Here is a 21,415-nt window from a genome sequence, read left to right on the forward strand (position 1 = left end):
AGCTCACCACAACCACAACCCATGCCTCCTGGGTTCAAGCGATTCTCCTGCCTCAGTCACCTGAGTAGCTGAGATTATAGGCATGCACCACCACGCCTAATTTTGTATTTTTAGTAGAGACGGGGTGCCTCCATGTTGTTTAGGCTGGTCTCGAACTCCCGACCTCAGCTGGTGTGCCTGCCTTGGCCTCCCAAAGTTCTGGGATTACAGGTGTGAGCCAGTGTGCCTGGCCAAATTTTTATTTTATTTTAGGTATTTTTTTTGGGGGGGGAGAATCGCAAACAGGTATGTGTTTTTGCGAGATGGGGCATTCTTTTCCTTTCCGTAACTTGCTTCTTCTAGACACTCCTGAGGAAGGAGAGAAAGCCAGGGAGCCCCAGAGCTCTCTGCCAGGTGGCATTCAGTTCTGTGTTCAGAATGTGCTTGCTGTCAAGAGTGCAGGACTAGAATTCCAACCTGGCCACAGGCCAAGGAGGGAATGGACCCATCCTGCGCATGATGTGGAGATGAAAAGTAGCTAGACTCCACCACGGGTCTCGTTCCCAGACCCATCCAGTAATTGTCAGGTTCAGTAACTGTAAAGTCTGGGGCCTTTGGGGTGGGGGGCTGCAGGAAAGACTGGGGAGAGCTAGAGCTATTTTAGGACCCCCACCTTGAATGTTCCAGGCAGTAACCCCCGTCTTATTTTTCCCCACCCAAAGAATGCTGGCCACTAGGAGTGAGTGACCAGCGCCTGCGGGTTAGAGCTATTTTGGGCAGGAGGGCAGGCATCAGATTCCAGTGTTCCAGGCAGGGGGAGGGGAAAAGGGTTAGGCCTGAAGTGCTTTCCGACTCCCCAGCCTGCTGTGGGCGAGGCTGTAGGAGATGAGCTAGCTTCCCGCTGCTCCAGGTCCTAGCCTCAGTCTTCCCTTAAGGCCAGGAAGCAAGGCTTTCATCCTTTGCAATTGAGACAACACTTCCTGATTGTTCTCGTGGCTTATAAATACCCCTTGATTTGCATTCGAGGGAAATTAGGAAGGCTGAACGCAGTCGACGGGCGGCCAGTTGCTGGTCCAGTTCGCAGTCCTGATTATCCCTCGTTTACTCTTATAGGTCCAAAGGCCTGAAGTTGGGGGGGATCGCCCCTCCCCCACACTCCCGGTCCTGAAGGCTCCCGGTGACCGGCACCGGCCACCGGGGTGTGTCCCGGGACGGACGGGCCTGGCCGTGGGGGCGAGGCTTCCATGATGGGGCGTGACTTTTAGGGCAGGGGCGTGGTTAGCCAATGAGCAGAGAGGTGCGGGCTGGGGCGGGGCTTGCGCGCGGGTGCGGCGCGCTGCGGAGCGGCAGACGCAGGCAGAAGCGGGCGGCGCGCGGACAGCCAGTCGGCGCCGCGCGGAGCTGGGCGCTGGATTGGCTACTGCACTCGCGTGTCAGGCGGTTGCTAGGCTCCGGCCGCGCGCCCCGCCCTCGCGCTCGGCGCCCTCTCACCGCCCGGTACGTGCTCGCGCGGAGGCTGCGGCGCTGCGCTCGCGCTTTTTGGGCTTGGCGGCGGCAGCGGCGGCAGCTTCGCGCCGAGTCCCCGGGGAGCGGCGGTGGCGGCGTCCTGGGGCCGGAAGGAGCGAACACCTGCCGCGGCCCTCCCGCCGGCGCTGGGTGAGTGCACCGCCCGCCCCCTGTCGCTGTGCCTGCCTGGCTGCTCGGGCCCCCATCCCCTCTGCCGGCTGAGCCTTCCGCGGAACACCTGCTGCTGCTCGCTGTTCTGCCCGGGGCGGGGACATTGCCGCGGACGTCCTTGTGGGTGAGGAGGCGGTGCCGCCCGGGCGGAGCCGCCCCTTTGCTCTTGGTCCCTCAGGCAAAGGCTCCGAGCGTTCGGCTGCAAGGCCCGGGCCGCGCACCGCGGCGATGGGCCAGGCCTTAGCTCGGCTCGCGCTCCCGGGAACGCGGATCCTGTGTCTTGGCCGCGGTTGTGAGCGGGCCGCTTCCCGGGCTTTCTATGGGGGTCGTGGCCCACTTGGGCCGGATTCCGACTGTGGGGCGTCGAGCCCCGCCAGAGTCAGGGAAGGGCACCGCTGCCGCCACTGGTCAGAGTTGTTGAGAGCCTTGGTGGGATCCCTCACCCCTACTTGAGCTCCTTTGGAAGCCAACTTACTACCTTTTCACCTTTTCACTTTGTATTTGGCAGAGTAGGTTTATCTGGGAGTGTATTTGGACAGTGTTTCCATAGAAAATGTCGTCTCGGGTCGCAATCTTTTTGCCATAAATTCCAAGTTAATTTCCTACAAACTCAACTGGTAACTTAAAATGCATCTTTTAATCTCTACAACTTGAAAAGTTCTTATTTTTGTAAATCGAGTTATTTCAGAATTAGTTTTAATGGTGACGATGAAGTTTTGACTGGTTGGGACAAGAGCCTGGGACAGCACCTTTATAGCGCAGAGTTCTAACTTAAGATTCCAGCTTGCTCTTTCCCTAAATAATCGAGTAGAAGTGACTCCTGGCATAGAAGACAGACTCCGTGAAGGGAGGGTGTTTATAGGACCTAATTCCAGATAAAGAGTTGGATGTGCTTTCAGGTGTTTTGGAAAGTCTGGTGTAGTGGGGTATTGTAATTTTATCAGGTTCTTTGCTGTGTTCAGAGACACGATTATTTTGGAATGTTCCTGTTCTAAAAAAGAATTCCACCGTACTACAGTTTGGAGGCATAAAAATCTATAGTTTGAGTATGGGGAAATTTATTTGAACTTGTGTGTGTGTGTGTTTTTTTTTTTTTTTTTTTTTTTTGCTGTGAGCTAAGGAAGAAGACCTCACGGCCTTTGTGTTTAAAAGAGGCGGAGGGGCTGTATTTTGGAGAAATCAGATTTAAGCAGGGAGTTGAATACATCATGTGAGGATCCTATGATATATAAAAGCTTGTGTTGATATGTGCCTTTGTTAAAAGAGGCACAGTGCACATCCTCACTGTTCTTAAAAATTGATGTGGCAAAATCGGTTTATTCATTTTAACAAATATTTTGATTCACTACTTGCCAAATTCTATTGTAGATCCTGGGGACCCATGTAAAAGAGTCTGCTTCGGGGTCAGTGGGGACCAGGGAACCCATGATTAATAGTGTCTGCCCACTAAGCATGCTTGAATAGTAGCCTGAGGAGAGAGGGAATTCCATAGCTGTGGCTTGCATGGCCAGCAGGAATTAGTGGGGGACATCAAGGCCTGGACACAGGGAACCACATGTACATGAGCACCTAAAATAGTGCTTGGGAGTCCTCCAGCTTGGCAGTTGAGAGCTCTGGGTCTTCCTTGTTGTGCTCAGGAGTTCCAACTTTATATGTGGGTACAGGAGTCTGGGGAGTCTTTTTTTTTTTTTTTTTTTTAAATAGAGACAGGTTTCTCTTTGTTGGTCAGGCTGGTTTCAAACTCCTGACCTCAGGTGATCCACCCACTTCTCGGCCTCCCAAAGTGCTGAGATTACAGGCCTGAGCCACCACACCCAGCCAGGGGAGTCTTTTAATCAGTATAGTGGTGTGACTTGGACCTGTGTTTAGAAAGATATTGCTGGTGGAGTGTCAGGGTGAGGAGGGGGTCAGGACCTCTGGCAGTTAAGTTAGCCAACAGAGGAGTGATGGGGAGGGAGAAGGAGCCATCAGAAAAGACTGAGGGCCGGGCGCGGTGGCTCACACCTGTAATCCCAACACTTTGGGAGGCCGAGGCGGACGGATCACAAGGTCAAGAGATCAAGTCCATCCTGGTCAACATAATGAAAACCCATCTCTACTAAAAATACAAAAAAATGAGCTGGGCATGGTGACGTGTGCCTGTAATCCCAGCTACTCAGGAGATTGAGGCAAAATTGCCTGAACCCAGGAGGCGGAGGTTGCGGTGAGCCGAGATTGTGCCATTGCACTCCAGCCTGGGTAACAAGAGCGAAACTCCGTCTCAAAAAAAAAAAAAAGAGAGAGAGACTAAAAAGGTAGAACGGAGGGGATGTTGCCCCATGATGGTGGGGGAGGAGCTGCATTCTGGAATTCATGGGCTGGAAGACCAAGCATAACCAAGGATTTTTTTTTTTTTTTTTTTGGAGACAGAGTTTCACTGTTGTTACCCAGACTGGAGTGCAATGGCACAATCTTGGCTCACTGCAACCTCCGCCTCCTGGGTTCAAGCAATTCTCCTGCCTCAGCCTCCGGAGTAGCTGGGACTACAGGCGTGCACCACCATGCCCAGCTAATTTTTGTATTTTTAGTAGAGACGGGGTTTCACCTTGTTGACCAGGATGGTCTCGATCTCTTGACCTCGTGATCCACCCTCCTCAGCTTCCCAAAGTGCTGGGATTATAGGCTTGAGCCACCACACCCGGCCATAACCAAGGATTTAAATTCCCTCTTGACTACCTGCTACAGCGGCCCACAGATTTGCTGGTGTCTGTTAAGTGTTGAGGATGGTGGGATTTGGAGGGACTGCTTAGGGACCACTAATACTGGAGTTGATGCATAGGAAAGGAGGCCTGGGATTTGATTTTTAAAACTTTATCTCCTGTCTGTGTGCGGTGGCTCATGCCTGTAATCCCAGCACTGGGAGGCCAAGGCAGGTGGATTACCTGAGGTCAGGAGTTTAGGACAAGCCTGGCCAACATGGTGAAACCCCCGTCTCTACTGAAAAATATAAAAATTTGCCGGATGTGGTGGCAGTTGTCTGTAATCAGAGTTCCTCGGGAGGCTGAGACTCTGGAGTTCAAGAATTATTTGAATTCAGGAGGTTGCAGTGAGCTGAGATTGTGCCATTGCAATCCAGCCTGGGTGACGAGTGAAACTGTTTAAAAAAAACAAAAAAAAGGCCGGGCGCAGTGACTCACGCCTGTAATCCCAGCACTTTGGGAGGCCGAGGCTGGTGGATCACGAGGTCAAGAGATCGAGACCATCCTGGTCAACATGGTGAAACCCCATCTCTACTAATAATTCAAAAATTAGCTGGGCATGGTGGTGCGCACCTGTAGTCCGAGCTACTCAGGAGGCTGAGGCAATAGAATTGCTTGAACCCAGGAGGCGGAGGTTGTGGTGAGTCGAGATTGTGCCCTTGCACTCCAGCCTGGGTAACAAGAGCAAAACTCTGTCTCAAAAAAAAAAAAACTTTGTCTCCTACTTGATCCTGAGGTATTGCATTTCCTCTTGGGAATAGTCGGTATCTTAACCCGTTAGAGTCAGTGTATGTCCATCCTTGTAGTAGCAGATGAGAGCATGTTTCATTTTTTTTATTTTTATTTTTTTTTTTTGAGACAAGGTCTCTGTTGCCCAGTCTGGAGTGCAGAGGTGTGATCTTGGCTCGCTGCAGCATTGACCGACCTCCCTGGCTCAAGTGATCCTCCCTCCTTAGCCTCCCCAGTAGCTGTGACCACAGGCTCACTCCATCACTCTTGGCTAATTTTTTTTTTTTTTGAGACCAGGTTTCACTCTGTATCCCTGGCTGGAGTACAGTGGTGTGATTTTGGCTCACCACAACCTCCGTCTCCTAGGTTCAAGTGATTCTCCTGCCTCAGCCTCCAGAGTAACTGGAATTACAGGAGTGCGTCACTGCACCTGGCTAATTTTTTGTATTTTTAGTAGAGACTGGGTTTTACCATGTTGGCCAGGCTGGTCTTGAACTCCTGACCTCAGGTAAATCCTCCTGCCTTGGCCTCCCAAAGTGCTAGGATTACAGGCATGAGCTACCATGCCCAGCCTTTCTTTTTTGAGATGGAGTTTTGCTCTTTTGCTCAGTCTGGAATGAAGTGGTGTGATCTCAGCTCACTGCAACCTCCGGCCTCCCCCCCACCATGCCCCATGCACCACCATGCCCAGCTAATTTTTGTAATTTTAGTAGAGATGAGGTTTTGCCAAGTTGGCCAGGCTGGTCTTGAACTCCTCAGGTAATCCACCTGCCTCAGCCTCCTAAAGTGCTAGGATTACAGGCTTGAGCCACTACGCCCTACCCTAATTTTTCTATTTTTTATAGAGATGGGTTTTTTCCATGTTTCCGAGGCTGGTCTCGAACTTCTGAGCTCAGGTGATCTGCCTTCCTCAGCCTCTGAAAGTGCTGGGATTACAAGTATGAGCTACTACGCCAGCCATCTCCTTTTCTATTTTTTTTTTTGAGATGGAGTTTTGCTCTTGTCACCCAGGCTGGAGTGCAGTAGCGTTGTCTTGGCTCACCACAACCTCTGCCTCCTGGGTTCAAGTGATTCTCCTGCCTCAGCCTCCTGAATAGTTGGGATAACAGGCATGCACCACCACACTTGGCTAATTTTGTATTTTTAGTAGAGACAGGGTTTCTCCATGTTGGTCAGGCTGGTCTTGAACTCCCTACCTCAGGTGATCTGCCTGCCTTGGCCTTCCAAAGTGCTGGAATTACAGGCGAGAGTCACCTTGCCTGGCTGCCTGGACCTTTCTTTACCTCATTGTTTGGCCTTTCCCACTCCCTGTGTCAGTGATCTCAATGTGTACCTACATGAGCTGCGGTCTAGGGTCTTTTATTTCTGCTTTCTGTGTACCATTGCTGATGCTTATGAAAACTCTTTATATTGACTGAGGAGACTGAATCACAGAAGAAGGAATGTGCCCAAGGTTACACAGTTGTCATGTGGCAGAGTCGGGATTTGAACTCAGGTTGAACATTTGGCTGTCTGTACTCGTTGTGTGTTTATGTTGTATCAAATTGTTAATGGTGTAACTCAGTCGGGTGCTTCTCTGGTGAAGACCAAGCCTGGGTGCCAGGTGTCGGGTGTAAGATAAGACAATATGGGAGATGTGATCAGGGAACCCAGGTGGAACTCTGGAAACGTGCTGTGAGGGACCGGTTTCAGAAACCAGGGCTTGTCAGACCCTACTTAGGGCCTGTGCTGATTGCTTTGGGGACCATGTGGAGGTAAGCTAAGGAAGTTGGTTCCTAGTCCAGGAAGGGAGGGCAGACTTCAGGGGAGGAGTGCATTTGAGCTGGACCTTTAAGAAGGATTAGTGGTTTGACTGGTAAAGGAAGATAGCAGAAAGATTAGAACTCTGATAGGAAGAGGTAAGGAGAGGCAGTGGCCAGGAGTGGGAGGAAGACTGGGTACCCTTTTTTTTTTTTTTTTTTTTTTTTTTTTTGCTTTAATTCCTGAGATGGTATCTTGCTCTGTTATCCAAGTTGTAGTGCAGTGACATGATCTCGGCTCACTGCAGCCTCTGCCTCCTGGATTCAAGCAATTCTCCTGCCTCAGTCTCCTGAGTAACTGGAGACACCTCAGCTTCCCCAGTGACTAGGACTACAGGGGCCCGCCACCACGACTGGCTAAGTTTAAAAAAAAATTTTTTTTTAGAGACAGGGTTTTACCACATTGCCCTGTCTAATCTTGAACTACTGAGCTCAAGCCATCTGCCTGTCCCAGCCTCCCAAGTGCTGGGATTATAGGCATGAACTACCATGCCCGCCAGATACTTTTTTGAGTGTTCTGGAAGGTTGGATTGGGGCCAGAGGAGTTTAGAGTTATATAGGAAGAGTGAGCTCTGATGGTGTGATAAACTTTTGGATTTTTTTTTTCTTCCTGAGATGGAGTCTCGCTCTGTCATCCAGAGCTGGAGTGTAATGATGTGATATTGGCTCACTGCAACCTCCGCCTCCTGGGTTCAAGCAGTTCTCCTGCCCCTGCCGCAATCTCCTGAGTAGCTGGGATTACAGGCGCGTGCCACCATGCCTGGCTGATTTTTGTATTTTTAGTAGAGATGGAGTTTCACTGGCCGCGTGTGGTGGCTCACGCCTGTAATCCAAGCACTTTTGAGTCCAGGGCAAGCGGATCACCTGATGTCGGGAGTTCAAGACCAGCCTGACCAACATGGTGAAACCCCGTCTTTAAAAAAAAAAAAAGAGAGATGGGGTTTCACCATGTTGGCCAGTAGCTGGGATTAGACATCCACCACCACACCCGGCAAATTTTTGTATTTTTAGTAGAGATGGGTTTCATCATGTTGGCCAGGCTGGTCTCAAACTCCTGACCACAGGTGATCTGCCCGCCTTGACCTCCCAAAGTGCTGGGATTACAGGCATGAGCCATTGTGTCCCACCTGTACTTGCCTTTTTGAGTTGGGTTTATTTTGCCTGTAGCCTTTTTGGTAAGAGGCATGCAACTAGCTAGTTGTTGGAATGACAAGTGTGGCAGACCCATTTTATGGATGGGCAAAAATCCCAGTGAGGACTTGTGTATTTTTTTCTAGCCCAGTAGGAAGTTAGTGTTGAGAAGTGTGATTCAACGTCCAGGTTCCGAGGAAAGTGTGCCATTTACATTAGAATTGCTGCAGAATGTGACTGTTGGAGGACTAGAGACTTTCAGAGTATCAGAAAATAAGAAACGCTGGTATGAACATCAAAAGGGACCCCGAGGCTGGGTGTAGTGGCTCAGACTTGTAATCCCAGCAGTTAGGGTGGCTGACTCGGGCGGATCACTTGAAGCCAGTCGTTCGAGACCAGTCTGGCCAACATAGTGAAACCCCAACCCTACTAAAAATACAAAAATTAGCTGGGTGTGGTGGTATGTGGCAGTCGTCTCAGATACTTGGGAGGCTAAGACAGGAGAATTGCTTGAACCCAGGAGGCAGGGGCTGCAGTGAGCAGAGATGTCACCACTGCACTCCAGCCTGGGTAACAGAGGGAGACTGTCTCAAAAGAAAAAGAAAAAAGGGACCCAGATTGGGATGAGAGAGAGTATTGAACCTCAAGTGAACTCAGGTGGGAATAAATTTGAGTAGTGTGTTCTTGTGTGTGTGCTGTGTATTGGTCAAGGATTTCTGGCTCTCTTTCTGGAGTAACTTTTACCCCCTTCCACTTAAAGAGCATTTGTGTGCCTTTGCCATTGTTTTCTTTTTTCTTGAAATGAAGTTTTGCTCATGTTGCCTAGGCTGGGATGCAATGGCGTGATCTTGGCTCACTGCAACCTCTGCCTCCCAGGTACAAGTGATTCTCCTACCTCAGCCTTCTGAGTAGCTGGGATTACAGACATGTGTCACCATGCCTGGCTATTTTGTATTTTTAGTAGAGATGGGGTTTCTCCATGCTGGTCAGGCTGGTCTCGAATTCCTGACCTCAGGTCATCTGCCCACCTCAGCCTGCCAATGTGCTGGGATTACAGGTGTGAGTCACTGTGCCCAGCTTGCCAGTGTTTTCATGCTGTTGCTTTTTAAGCCCCTTTCCTCTACTTTTTCTTTCTTGCTTTTTTTCTTTTCTTTTTTTTGAAATGGAGTCTTGCTTTGTGGCCCAGGCTGGAGTTCAGTGGCGGGATCTCGGCTCACTGCAACCTCTGCCTTCCGGGTTCAATCTCTTCTCCTGCCTTAGCTTCCCAAGTACCTGGGACAACAGGTGAACTGCCACCGTGCCTTGCTAATTTTTTATTTTTAGTAGAGATGGGGTTTCACCATGTTGGCCAGACTGGTCTTGAACTCCTGACCTCATGATTTGCCTGTGAGCCACCACATGAGCCACCATTGCCTGGCCGCCTCTACTTTTTTTGTGGTGATACTCTAGACCTGGAGTAAAGTGATGGCAGTTTTTTTTTTTTTTCTGAGACGGAGTTTTGCTTTGGTGCCTATGCTGGAGTGCAATGGCATGATCTCAGCTTACTGCAACCTCTGTCTCCCAGGTTCAAATGATTCTCTTGCCTCAGCTTCCAGAGTAGCTGGGATTATAGGCATGCACCACCATACCTGGCTAGTTTTTATTTTTTGAGCCAGAGTCTTGCTCTCTCCCGGGCTGGTGTGCAGTGGCACAATCTTGGCTCACTGCAACTTTTGCCTCCCAGGTTCAAGTGATTCTTCTGCTTTTGCCTCCTGAGTAGCTGTGATTATAGGCACATGCCATTATGCCTGGCTAATTTTTGTATTTTTTAGTAGAGACGGGGTTTTCTCCATTTTGGTCAGACTGGTCTTGAACTCCCAACCTCAGGTGATCTGCCCTCCTTAGTCTCCCAGAGTTCTGGGATTACATATCTGAGCTACTGCACCTGGCCAGCAATTTCTATAAATAGGAATTTAGAGTAGCTTACAAAATTACACCAGTCAGAAAGCTTAATTTAGCCTTAATGAATAGCGTTTCCTATTTTCCAATTTCTTAGGTTTGAAAGCTAAGCATTTTCTTAGTCTTACTTGGGGTCCAAGGTAGAAAGATGGATGAGATGCAGTAGTAGAAGATCATAAACTAAGGGTGTCAAAGTTGGTGAAGCTGGTCTGTATTCTGTGTTAGAGTGAAGTAAATCTGAAGAAACTTTAGCAGTATGTTGACTTAATTTATATTTATGGTTTTTTTTAAATTTTTACTTTTTTTTTTTCCCTAAGACACGGTTTTACCATGTTGGTCAGGCTGGTCTTGAACTCCTGAACTCAGGTGATCTGCCCACCTTGGCATCCAAAGAGCTTGGATTACAGGTGTGAGCCACCATGCCTAGCTATGTTTATTTTAAAAGCAGGATTCTACTGGGAACAATCAGCTGAATATTTAAAAAATTACTTTTATGACCAAATGTTTTTATCTTGCTTGTCTTGAGATACATTTAATAGGGTTGAAGTTTTAGGCAAGGTGCAGTGGTTCATGCCTGTAATCCCAGTGCTTTGGGAGGCTGAGGCGGACGGCTCACCTGAGCTCAGGATTTCGAGACCAGCCTGTCCAACACGGTGAAACCCTGTCTCTGCTAAGAAATACAAAAATTAGCTGGGCATGGTGGTGTGTGCTTGTAATCCCAGCTACTTGGTAGGCTGAGGTAGAAAAATTACCTGAACCCAGGAGGTGGAGGTTGTAGTGAGCCAAATTTGAGGTTTTGTAGTGTTGAGGTTTTGCTTCTCACTTATACCCTCTTGAGCTAATCGTTTAAAAAAATACCACTGTCTAAAGTACAGACAGTGAAGTTAATTTTACTATTTATAATTTTTGGTTCTGGATTGACTATACAGAAAATGTTTCATTTTCTTTTTTTTTTTAAGATGGGGTTTCACCATGATGGCCAGGCTGGTCTTCAACTCCTGACCTCAGGTGATCCACTCACTTTGGCCTCTCAAAGTGCTAGGATTACAGGCATGAGCCACTGCGTCCGACCTGTGTTTCATTTTCTTACTGTGACCTTTGGCAAAGAAGGGTAACAAATTGGTGGTGTGGGCAGGAGATTCAGTGGCATTCCCCACTTCCTTTGGAATTGGTCAATGTGGTCTAATTCTTTGTCAGTTGTGGGCATTCACCAATATTGTTTCCTCCTTTTCCTGCAGGGCCTCTGCTCTCCAGGAAGATAAGGCTTTTAAAGCAACCTAGCACTAGAAGGTGAGGTAAGGTGCTTGAAAACAGATGTTTCTGCAAAAGAAAGTTGAAGAATAATCATATACTGGCCAAAATGATAACCACATAATTTTATTTATTTATTTTCATTTTTATTTATTTGTTTATTAAAAACAAAAGTCAACATGGTGAAACCCCGTCTCTACTAAAAATACAAAAAATTAGCTGGGCATGGTGGCGCGTGCCTGTAATCCCAGCTACTCAGGAGGCTGAGGCAGGAGAATTGCCTGAACCCAGGAGGCGGAGGTTGCGGTGAGCCTAGATCGTGCCATTGCACTCCAGCCTGGGTAACAAGAGCGAAACTCTGTCTCAAAAAAAAAAAGACAGGGTTTCACCATGTTGGCCAGGCTGGTCTTGAACTCCTGACCTCAGTTGATCCGCCCGCCTTGGCCTCCCAAAGTGCTGAGATTACAGGCATGAGCCACCATGCCTGACCTTATTTATTTACTTATTTTTTGCTAGACACCTCTTTCTGTAAACTTCTTTATTTTTTTGAGACAAAGTCTCACTCTCTTGCCCAGGCTGGAGTACAGTGGTATGATCTTGGCACACTGCAACTTCTGCCTCTCGGGTTCAAGTGATTCTCCTGCCTCAGCTTCCTGAGTAGCTGCGATTATAAGTGCCCACCACCACACCTGGCTAATTTTTGTAATTTTAGTAGATATGGGGTTTCACCTTGTTGGTCAGGCTGGCCTCCAACTCCTGACCTCAGGTGATCTACTTGTCTTGACCTCCCAAAATGCTGTGATTACAGGCTTGAGCCACCTCGCCTGGCCAGACCTATTTATTTGCTTTTGAGACAGGATCTCATTCTGTCATCCAGGCTGGAGTGCAGTGGCATGATTATAGCTTACTGCAGCCTTGACCTCCTAGGCTCAAGCTGTCCTCCCACCTTAGCCTGCCAAGTAGCAGGGACTAACTGTGCCCAGCTAATTTTTTAAATTTTTTTGTGGAGATGGGATCTCACTATGTTGTCCAGGCTGATCTAAAAACCCCTGGGCTCAAGCAGTCCTCCCACCTCAGGCTCTCAGAGTGCTGGGATTATAGATATGAGCCATCATACCTGACTTAGAATTTTTTTTTTTTTTTTGAAACGGAGTTTCACTCTTGTTGCCCAGGCTGGAGTGTGATGGCGTGATCTCAGCTCCGCCTCCTGGGTTCAAGTGATTCTCCTGTTTCAGCCTCCTGAGTAACTGGGATCACAGGCATGTGCTATTTTACCATGCCTGGCTAAGTTTTTGTATTTTTAGTAGAGATGGAGTTTCTCCATGTTGGTCAGGCTGGTCTTGAACTCCCAACCTCAGGTGATCCGCCTGCCTTGGCCTCCCAAAGTGCTGGGATTACAGGTGTGAGCCACCACCTCTGGCCGACTTAGAATTATAAAACATTAATGGTGGGGGAAAAAGCTATTGAATAATACATAGATTTAAAATAAATAGTGTGGAAGTTAATAGTGGAAAGAGGCTGGGAGCGGTGACTCATGCCTGTAATTCCAGCACTTTGGGAGGCCGAGGTGGGCGGATCACTTGAGGTCAAAAGTTTGAGACCAACATGGCGAAACCCTGTCTCTACTCAAAATACACAAATTGCCCAGGCATGGTGGCTCATGCTTGTAATCCCAGTACTTTGGGAGCTGAGGCAGTTAGATCACCTGAGGTCAGGAGTTTGAGACCAGGTTGGCCAATGTGGAGAAACACCATCTCTACTAAAAATGCAAAAATTAGCTGAGCGTGATGGTGGGCGCCTGTAATCCCAGCTACTCAGTAGGCTGAGGTAGGAGAATTGCTTTGAACCTGGGAATCGGATGTGAGTCGAGATCGAGGCACTGCACTCCAGCATGGGTGACAGAGAGAGACTCCATCTCAAAAACAACAACAGCAATAAACAAAAATTCCCTGGGGGTGGTGGGGGGCACCTGTAATCCCAGCTACTCAGGAGGCTGAGGTGGGAGAATCACTTGAACCTGGGAGGCGGAAGTTGCAGTGAGCTGAGATCCCACCTTGTACGCCAGCTTGAGTAAGAAGAGTGAAACTCCGTCTTGGGAGGGGGTGGGGGGAAGGAAAGAAAAGGAGCATGATGGCTCACGCCTGTAATCCCAGCACTTTGGGAGACCGAGGTGGGTGGATCACGAGGTCAAGAGATCGAGGCCATCCTGGTCAGCATGGTGAAACCCCATCTCTACTAAAAATACAAAAAATTAGCTGGGCATGGTGGTGCATACCTGTAATCCCAGCTACTCAGGAGGCTGAGGCAGGAGAATTGTCTGAACCCAGGAGGTGGAGGTTGTGGTGAGCTGAGATCGAGCCATTGTACTCCAGCCTGGGTAACGAGCAAAACTCCATCTCAAAAAAATAAAAAATACAAAAATAAAAATACAAAAATTAACTGGGCGTGGTGGCGCATGCTTATAGTCCCAGCTACTTGGGAGGCCGAGGCAGGAGAATTGCTTGAACCCAGGAGGCAGAGGTTGCAGTGAGCCAAGATCGTGCCATTGCACTCCAGCCTGGGTAACAAGAGTGAAACTCCATCAAAAAATAAAAATAAAAAAATTAGCTAGGTGTGATGGTGTGTGCATGAAATTCAGCTACTGGGGAGGTCAAGGCAGAATTAAAGTAGAAAGAAAAGAGAAAAGGAATCTGGGCTCATGCCTGTAATCCAGCACTTTGGGGAGGCCAAGGTGAAAGGATTACTTGAAACCAGGAGTTTGAGACCAGCTTTGGCAACAAAGCGAGACCTTGTCTCTACAAAAAAAAAAGAAAACATTAGTTGAGTATGGTGGCATGTACCTATAGTTGTAGCTACTCTAGAGGCTGAGGTGGGAGGATCTTTTCAGCCCAATAACTTTTAAAAAAAATTTTTTTGTAGAGACAGGGTTTTGCCATGTTGCTCAGACTGGTCTCAAACCGACTAGCTCAAGTGATCTGCCTGCCTCAACCTTTCAGACTGCTGGATTACAGATGTGAGCTGCTTTTCCCGAGCCTGGGAGTTTGAGGCTGCAGTAAGCTTTGATCACACCAGATCATGCCACTGCACTCCAGCTGGATGAGAAAGTGAGACCCTGGCTAAAAAAAAAAAAAAAAAAAGAAGAAAGTAAAAATTCCTTGTTTTCCCCCTTCCCATTTTGTTTTTTCTGTAACTAGGGAATATAACACATGGTACAAACTTTAAAAGTTCAAAAGGATTATACAAAGAAGGGAAAGAAACCTATCTTCCATCCATCTTTCTCAGTCTCTGGTTTGCTTTCCCAGAGGCAATTGTCATCCCAATCTCAGTGTTCCCTGCCCTTAGGGACATGTGCAGCCACAGAATTCTTTTTTTTTTTTTTTTTAATTTTTTATTGGATTATAGGTTTTGGGGTACATGAGCAGAGCATGCAAGACAGTTGCGTAGGTACACACATGGCAGTGTGCTTTGCTTTTCTTCTCCCCTTCACCCACATTTGGCATTTCTCCCCCAGAATTCTTTTTTTTTTTTTTGCGACAGGGCCTTGCCCTCCTGCCCAGGCTGGAGTGCAGAGATGCAGTTTTGGCTCACTGCAACCTCTGCCTCCCAGGCTCAAGTGATTTTTGTGCCTCAGCCTCCCACGTAGCTGGAATTACAAGCATGCACCACCACACCCACCTAATTTTTGTAGTTCTAGTAGAGACAGGGTTTCACTATGTTGGCTGGGCTGGTCTCAAATTCCTGGCCTCAAGTGATCTGCCCACCTTGGCCTCCCAAAGTGCTGGGATTACAAGTGTGAGCCACCACATCCAGTGTGAATATAGCATTTCTTTTTTTAAATTTATTTTATTTTTAAATTATTTATTTATTTATTTATATATTTTTGAGACAGTTTCGCTGTTGTTACCCAGACTGGAGTGCAATGACACAATCTCGGCTCACCGCAACCTCTGCCTTCTGGGTTCAAGCAATTCTCCTGCCTCAGCCTCCCGAGTAGCTGGGACTACAGGTGCGCACCACCATGCCCAGCTTTTTTTTTTTGAGGGAGAGTCTGCTCTGTCGCCAGGCTGGAGTGCAGTGGCACGATCTCGGCTCACTGCAACCTCCACCTTCCAGGTTCAAGCGATTCTTCTGCCTCAGTGTCCTGAATAGCTGGGATTACGGGTTTGTTCCATCACGCTGTGCTAATTTTTGTATTTTTTTTTTTTTGAGACAGAGTCTTGCTCTGTTGCCAGGTGCCAGGCTGGAGTGCAGTGGCGTGATCTCGGCTCACTGCAACCTCTGCCTCCCGGGTTCAAGTAATTCTCCTGCCTCAGCCTCCCAAGTAGCTGGGACTACAGGTGCACGCCACCACACCCAGCTAAGTTTTGTATTTTTAGTAGAGTTGGGGTTTCACCATGTTGGCCAGGATGGTCTCAATCTCTTGACCTTGTGATCCACCTGCCTTGGCCTCCCAAAGTGCTGGGATTACAGGTGTGAGCCACCACACCCAGCTAATTTTTCTATTTTTAATAGAGACAGGGTTTTACCACGTTGGTCAGGCTGGTCAGGCTGGTCTCAAACTTGTGACCTTGTGATCTGCCCGCCTTGGACTCCCAAAGTGCTGGGATTACTGGCCTGAGCCACCGTGCCTGGCCTGAATATAACATTTCTAATGGTTAATCTGTTCCTAGTTCCTAGACAGTTTGGTCCTTTCTTTTTTGTTTTTCTTCTTCTTCTTTTTTTTTTTAGCTATCTCCTACAGGAAGGAGGTTATTTCTTTGGTTGTAATAGATAATGTTGCAATTAACATAACTATATAAAGTTTTTTTTTTTTTGGGGGGGGAGGAAGGCAGGAAGGAAGGGAATAAAGACGGTAGGGAGGAAGGAAGGGATGAAGGAAGGAAGGGAGGGAGGAAGTGGGGAGGGAGGGAGGGAGGGAGGTAGGGAGGGAGGGAAGGAGGGAAGGGAAGAAAGGAAATCAAGCAATGAAAGAGACATTGCCGACCTGGATCTAGAGGTTTACAAGTTGATTTTTTTTTCTGAGAGAAGGAAAGAAAAAAAAAAAATAAGTAAAGGATAGGAAGAAAGAGGGAGAGTAAATGGAAATATTGCTTTATTTTGAAAAAAATTGGGTATTAATAATGGCCAATCAATGTTTCATTCAAACTTATGGGTAGGTTGTGATGTGGTATTGACAAGAATGTATATTTTGTGTATTTGAAGTGGAGCGCTCTATAAATATTTATGAAGTTTACTTGTTTTGGATCTGAGTTCAAGTCCTTGATATCCTTATTAATTTTCTGTCTCATTGAATCTAAGTCTCCTATCTGGGTGTTAGGATCGTTAGCTCTTGTTGTTGCATTGATCCTTTTACCACTATATCTTTGTTGCTTTAAAATCTATTTTATCCGACACAAGAATTGCAACTCCTGCTTTTTATTTATTTATTATTTATTTTTGCTCTCCATTTGGTTGGTAAATCTTTCTCCATCCCTTTGTTTTGAGTCTTTGTGTATCCTTGCATGTGAAACAGGTCTGGATGTAACATGCCGTTGGGTTTTGGCTGTGTCTTTTGATTGGGAATTTAGTCAATTTAAATTTAGGGTTACTGCCATTTGATGTTGACTGGCTGTTTTATCCATTTGTTGGTGTAAATTCTTCTTTATGTTGGTGCTCTTTACTTTTTGGTGTATTTTTAGAAAGGCTAAATACTGGTTGTTTCTTTCTGTGTGTAATGCTTCTTTCAGAAGCTCTTGTAAAGCAGGCCTGGTGGTAATAAAATCTCTGAGTACTTGCTTGTTCATAAAAGATTTTATTTTTCCTTCAGTTGTGAAGCTTAGTTTGGCTGGATATGAAATTCTGGGCTGAAGGTTCTGTTCTTTGAGGATGTTGAATATTGGCACCCACTCTCTTCTGGCTTGTAGAGTTTCTGCCGAGAGATCCGCTGTAAGTCTGATAGGCTTGCCTTTGTGGGTAATCTGACCTTTCTCTCTGGCTGCCCTTAGTATCCTCTCCTTCGTTTCAACCCTGGTGAATCTAACGATTATGTGCCTTGGGGTTGTTCTTCTTGAGGAATATCTTTGTGGTGTTCCCTGTATTACCTGGGGTTGAATGTTGACCTGCTTTGCTAGTTTAGGAAAATTTTCCTGAATAATATCCTGAAGGGTATTTTCCAGCTTGGATTCATTCTCTCCGTCGCATTCAGATACACCTATCAAACGTAAATTAGGTCTTTTCACATAGTCCCACATTTCTTGGAGACTTTGCTCCTTCCTTTTTATCCTTTTTTCTCTAATCTAAACGTGTTTTCTTCACGTTTTATTTCATTAAGTTGGACTTTGACCTCTGATATCCCTTCTTCTGCTTGAACAATTCGAGTGTTTAAACCTGTGCATACTTCTCGGAGTTCCTGTATTGTATTCTTCAGTTCCATTAATTCATTTATATTCCTCTCTACGTTGTCTATTCTCAATAGGATTTCATCAAACCTTTTTTCAAAGTTCCTAGTTTCTTTACATTGGGCTACAACATGTTCTTTTAACTCACTGAAGTTTGTTATTATCCATTCCTTGAAGAGTGATTCTGTCATCAGGAGGCGCTCGTTCTCCATCAAGCCTTGTTCCATTGTTGATGTGGAACTGTGATCATCTTTAGAGGGAGAGGTGTTCTGACTTTGAGTATTCTCAGCTTTTTTACTCTGGTTTCTTCCTGTCGTTGTAAATTTATCCTCCTGTCGTCTTTGAAATTACCAACTTTCAGATTAGGTCTCTTGAGTGGATGTCCAGGTTGTTAGTTCTCAGGGCTCTTTTCTGCCCAGGATTCTCCTGTCGGGCTTCCTTCTTGTTTCCATAGTAGGCGACTCTGCCTTCCTGGGGCTCCAAATCTCGGTCAGAAGGGGAACCAGTCTCGTTTACTCTGCGTCGAGCACTGCCGCGTCGAGGTGCCGGTGGAACCGCTGCGCCGACCACGAGAGTCGCGCTGGCGACTCGTGTGTTTCCACCACTGGGGGATCTTCTGCTCCGTGAGCGACCAGACTTTGTCTGAAAGTGTGGCGTCCTCTAGTTCTCCGCGCCTTCCCTCTATATAAAGTTTTATAAAAGTTTTTTTTGTATCATAATATAGAATGTGAATTGTGATTTACAGTTTTGTAGAAACACATTTATCCATGTCAAGTAAGGCAGATTTGTATTGATTTTTATTTTTAAATATTGTGCACGTTTTCTGTAGTCCCTTTTCTGTGACTTGTATGGATTTGCAATTTTTATAGCCATGTCAGGACCCAATCTCAGTTTTCCCTGCCCTAAGGGACATGTGTAGTCACAGATTCATTCTTCCTGAGGAAGTCACAGCCCTTGGTTACCCTAAGTTTAAGGGAGTGTGCCAGTTGTGGGCAACTCAAGGATGAATGAAGCAGTTAGGAGGTTATGTCGTATTCAGGCAAACAGTAGCCAGTGGCCAGCTTGGTTCCCTGTTTTGGCATTTACTCTTCATTTCTATGGATGTTGTTTTTGTACATAAAATATAAGAATCTACAAACAAGCACCTCTTACAGAGTTCTTCCTAATTGGTACACAGTTTTCTGTATCTATAGGTTCCACAACTGTGGATTCACCCAAATGTGGATTGAAAATATTTGGGTAAAAAAGGATGATTGGATCTGTATGAAACAGGAATAGACTTTTTTCCTTGTCATTATTCCATAAATGTTGCAGTATAACAATTATTTTCATATCATTTACATTGTATTACGTATTATAAATAATCTAGGCATGATTAAAGTATACAGGAGGATGTTCGTAGGTTATTTGCAAATATTACACCATTTTATATGAGGGACTTGAGCATCTGTGGTTTTTGGTATCCTGGAACCAATCCCTCATGGGTACTGAGGGAAGAGTTTGTAAATGTAGTGGAATTGGAATCAAATTCTTTTGATTTTGCAGATATCTCTGTTTAGCCTCTTCACTGTGCTGGGAACATTTCCCCCCAGGCATCCCAGGGGTTGATAGGGATTTACTTAAGAAGATTCCCAAGGCTGTCTATGGCAGAAATGAACTGGTTCTGCCTTGGTTGTCATAAACACCTCTGTTAATTAGCTCAGTTGTTCTCCAGGGGTAGATTGATTCTCTAGCCAGCTTTTGCCAAGAAAAATGATGTAGTCAATAATGGAATTTCAAATAAGATTTCCTTTTTATTTGGCTATTCATCAGAACCTGGGATACCATCCATTTTCTAGGCCCTAATTTTACTATGCAGTTTCCATAAAACACCTGAAAAAAAAAACTAAACTAAAAATTAAAAATTAAAAAAAAAAAACACACACACACACGTGTATCTGATTACTGTAAATGTCCTGTAAATACTCCTGCTTGGGCTGGTAGGTCATCTTTTTTTTTTTTTTTTTGAGATAGAGTTTCACTCTTGTTGTCCAGGCTGGAGAGCACTGGCGTGATCTTGGCTTACCACAATCTGCCTCCCAGGTTCAAGTGATTCTCCTGCCTCAGCCTCCCAAGTAGCTGGGATTACAGCCATGTGCCACCATGCTCAGCTAGTTTTTGTATTTTTAGTAGAGACAGGGTTTCACCATGCTGGTCAGTCTGGTCTCGAACTCCCGACCTCAGGTGATCTGCCTGTCTCAACCTCCCAGAGTGCTGGGATTACAGGCATGAGCCACCATGCGTGGCCTGTGGGTCATCTTTATGTCTAATCTGCCCTGACCTCTGGGGAGGTCAAGGATGCCTTGCCTTTTAGAGTTTTTTTTTTTTTTTGAGATCGAGTTTCGCTCTTGTTACCCAGACTGGAGTGCAATGGCGCAATCTCGGCTCACCGCAACCTTCATCTCCTGGATTCAAGCAATTCTCCTGCCTCAGCCTCCCGAGTAGCTGGGACTACAGGCATGTGCCACCATGCCCAGCTAATTTTTGTGTTTTTAGTAGAGATGGGTTTTCACCATGTTGACCAAGATGGTCTCGATCTCTTGACCTTGTGATCCACCCGTCTCAGCCTCCCAAAGTGCTGGATTTATAGGTGTGAGCCACCATGCCCGGCCTAGAATTTTTTATATTGGAGACCAGTCTGATGAGTAGCCATTGAGCAGGGGATGGATTCTAAGTCTTGGAGAAAATAAGAAAGTTCTGCCTCTTATGTGTGGTATGATTGAAGAAGTTGTGTTTTCTTTGTTTTTTGAGAGGCAGGGTCTTGCTATGTTGCCTAGGCTGGAATGTGGTGGTATAATCATAGCTCACTGCAGTCTTGACCTCCTGAGCTCAAGCAGTGCTCCCACCTCAGCCTCTTGAGTAGTTGGGATACCAGTATGTGCCACTGTGCCCAGCTAATTATAAATTTTTTTGTAGAGATGAGGTCTTGGCTATGTTGCCCAGGCTGGATCCTCCTGCCTCGACCTCCCAAAGTGTTGGGATTATAGGCGTGAGCCATCATGCTCAGCCCAGAAATATCTTATATTTTTAGACTTTTAAGGAGTGCTAGAAGGATTGAATTGCCTGAGTGGAGAAATTTGATAGGAGGAGACTGGAAGAGAGGCTCTTTATTAAAGATCTAAAAATAGAATTCGTTAAAATCACAAATGGATAACAGTAGGATTCCTGTCTCTCTCCTGCTTTGGGTTTGTGCTGCCAGCTGTTGCTTCTGCTTACCTTGAAAATATAATGGTATTTTGTCAGAAGAGTCAACAGTATAGTCCTAAAACACTATGTTTGCAAGTCTGTGCTTTTTCCAGTTTTAAAAGTAGTTTAGAAAGTGACCAGCTTCTAGCCGGGTGCGGTGGCTCACACCTGTAATCCCAGCACTTTCGGAGGCTGAGGCAGGTGGATCATGAGGACAGGGGTTCGAGACCAGCCTGAGCAACATGGTGAAACCCTGTCTCTATTTAAAAAAATATAAAAATTAGCCGGGTGTGGTGGTGCACACTGTAATCCCAGCTACTTAGGAGGCTGAGGCATCAGAATTGCTTGAACCCAGGAGGTGGAGGTTGCAGTGAGCAGAGAGCATGCCACTGCACTCCAGCCTGGGCTACAGAGTGAGACTTTGTCTCAAAAAAAAAAAAAAAAGAAAAAAGAAAGAAAATGACCAGCTTCTTTGATACAGGGAAGAGATCTTAGCAGGAGATGTTGGTTCTTCTGCTTGTGGTGCCAACCCTAACCTGACAGGGCCTGAGGAGTCCCCTGTCTCTTCAGA

General features: G+C 46.5%; 1 protein-coding gene across 17 annotated transcripts in view; it reads left to right on the forward strand.

Moving 5' to 3' along the window:
• The first annotated feature begins 1,333 nt into the window (after window positions 1-1,333).
• Window positions 1,334-21,415, forward strand: part of DAG1 (dystroglycan 1) — a 71,534-nt gene continuing 51,452 nt past the window's right edge. For 2 of the 17 annotated variants that reach the window (XM_078350860.1, XM_035275517.3), the window contains exons 1-2: window positions 1,334-1,476; window positions 11,230-11,286. The gene's annotated coding sequence lies outside the window, so the exon portion shown is untranslated. The other 15 variants (XM_078350861.1, XM_035275511.3, XM_078350859.1 and 12 more) reach the window with 10 other exon arrangements.

The sequence above is a fragment of the Callithrix jacchus genome, chromosome 15 (assembly GCF_049354715.1).
Source record: "Callithrix jacchus isolate 240 chromosome 15, calJac240_pri, whole genome shotgun sequence".
NCBI classification, from domain to species: Eukaryota; Metazoa; Chordata; class Mammalia; order Primates; family Cebidae; genus Callithrix; species Callithrix jacchus.